The sequence below is a fragment of the Otolemur garnettii genome, unplaced genomic scaffold (assembly GCF_000181295.1).
Source record: "Otolemur garnettii isolate 467f Iridium unplaced genomic scaffold, OtoGar3 scaffold00016, whole genome shotgun sequence".
Taxonomy (NCBI): Eukaryota; Metazoa; Chordata; class Mammalia; order Primates; family Galagidae; genus Otolemur; species Otolemur garnettii.
The window spans coordinates 19,645,776-19,648,315 of NW_003852411.1; the positions used below are offsets into that span (position 1 = coordinate 19,645,776).

General features: G+C 38.0%; 1 pseudogene across 1 annotated transcript; it reads left to right on the plus strand.

Moving 5' to 3' along the window:
* Nucleotides 1–360: 360 nt before the first annotated feature.
* Nucleotides 361–2,095, plus strand: LOC100950072 (annotated as a pseudogene). Its single transcript, XR_001161079.2, has one exon. The product of XR_001161079.2 is annotated as a vasculin pseudogene (transcript).
* Nucleotides 2,096–2,540: the final 445 nt, after the last annotated feature.

Here is a 2,540-nt window from a genome sequence, read left to right on the forward strand (position 1 = left end):
TTACCTTTATTAGAAGTTTTAGGAATTTTTGACTTCAGTCCTTTTCATGTCACAATGGAACAGCTTTTCTAAATGAATACATTGAAAGAATACAAAATTTTTTCCCTTTTATCTTTTATTTACATGCAAATTTAAGATGTTGCTGTTTCCCAGCAGCATGGTAGTATTGAGATAGCTATGTGTGTCTATGTCATGATATTTAGGAATGCTTTTCAGATGTGAAATTTTCTTTTTGTTTTTGCTTTTTGGCTTATAAATTAGATATTTCATCTGGAGTGGATAAGTACAACCGTGGCAAGTACATGGAATAACACAGAAGACTTCTTGATCTTAAATCCAAGGAACGTGGCTAATTCTGGAGATAGCCATACGAAAACTTTAAAACAGAAGTATGGGTAGCTGACTTGAAGTAACTCTATGTCAAATAGTCATAGGTTAAGTATCTTCAAAGAAGTTGGATATTATTTCAGAGGATACAAAATAAAAAAACAAACTGGAAAACATAAAGATTACAGAGAAAAAACCAACACCTTCCTGTGCAGTCCTCTTGGAATTTGGACTTGCCATGAGGTGTTGAAGCCTTGTTTCACTGAGTTGGAGAGACTGGACCTAAATGGCGCAGCATGACTTTGCTCCAGCCTGGCTTAATTTTCCTACTCCACCATCATCAACAAATTCTTCATTGAATTTTGAGAAGCATTCTGAAAACTTTTCATGGACAGAAAACTGATATGATGTGAATTGTCGACGACACAATTCTTCAGATGGCTTTGATTCTGGTATTGGACGTTCTAATGGAGGTAACTTTGGAAGGAAAGAAAAAAATGGATGGCATACACATGGAAGAAATGGTACTGAAAACATAGATCATTGAAAGAGATACCATGGTGGAAGTTCCTGTTCTCATAGCAGTATTTTCCATTCTGGAAAAAGCCAAGGATTACATGAAAACAACATACCTGACAATGAAACTGGGAGGAAAGAAGATAAGAGAGAATGCAAACAGTTTGAGGCTGAGGATTTTCCATCTTTAAATCCTGAATATGAGAGAGAACCAAATCAGAATAAATCTTTAGCTGCAGGTGTATGGGGCCTACACGCCCAGACACACACATACCCAACCAAAAAAATCTCCCAAGCTCCTCTCTTAGAATATCCTCTGAATCCTAAATCTAGAGCTCCAAGGATGCTGGTCATTAAGAAAGGTAATACAAAAGACTTACAGCTATCTGGATTCCCAGTAGTAGGAAATCTTCAGTCACAGCCAGTTAAGAACGGAACTGGTCCCAGTGTTTATAAAGGTTTAGTCCCCAAACCTGCTGCTCCACCTATAACACCTATACCATGGAAAAGCCAAACTAAAGAAAATAAAGTTGGGACTTCTTTCCCCAATGAGTCTACATATGGTGTTGGCAACTTTCATGCTTTTAAATCAACTGCCAAGAATTTTAGTCCATCAGCTAATTCAGTGAAAGAGTGTAATTGCTCAAATTCCTCTTCACCTGTTGACAAACTTAATCAGCAGCCTCCTCTAACCAAACTGACATGAATGTGCACTGATAAGAAGAGTGAATTTTTGAAAGCATTGAAAAGGGACAGAGTAGAAGAGGAACATGAAGATGAAAGCCATGCTGGCTCAGAGAAGGATGAAGACTCATTTAATTTACATAACAGCAATAGCACTCACCAAGAAAGGGATATAAACTGGAACTTGGATGAAAATGAAATTCCGCAAGAGAATGGCAATGTCTCAGTGATTTCCCAACAAGTCATTCATTCTTCAACCTTCCTGCAAACTGACGTTCTTTCAAGTTCACTTGAGGCAGAACACAGACTGTTGAAGGAGATGGGCTGGCAGGAAGGCAGTGAAAATGATGAAACATGTGCTCCTTTAACTGAGGATGAAATGAGAGAATTCCAAGTTATCAGTGAACAGTTACAGAAGAATGGTCTGAGAAAAAACGGCATTTTGAAAAATGGCCTGACCTGTGACTTCAAGTTTGGACCTTGGAAAAACAGCACTTTCAAACCCACAATTGAGAATGATGACACAGAGACAAGTAGCAGTGACACACTGGATGACGACGATGTGTGAAGGATTTCCTAACAGCTTTAGAAGTTTTAGTGTGATACATCTTTCGTACAGTTTGGGGTGAATTGTAAAAATGAAGAACTATAATTTATGTAGTGAAATACCCCATTAGAAGATTTTGGGGGGGGGACTTCAATGTGAAGAAAGCCAAGAATGTTGTGTTGGGCTGTGTCGAACATTATTTCTCTGTAAATGAATGTTGTAGAAATGAGGACTTTGGTTGACCCAGCATTGACTTTCTTCATCACTGCAGCATTTCTCTGACTAGCAATGTGACGATGTAACCAATGAGATTTTCTCATTTGATAATAAAAAAATTGTGTAACGTTTGGCAAAGCTTCTGTCTTAAAATGTCCAGGTCTTAAGAAAAAAGGCAGCTTACACTGCTTTGCTTGCAGAGTCATATCTTTTCGTACAATGGAAATCCTCAAGTCCACTTTGTGTGCTC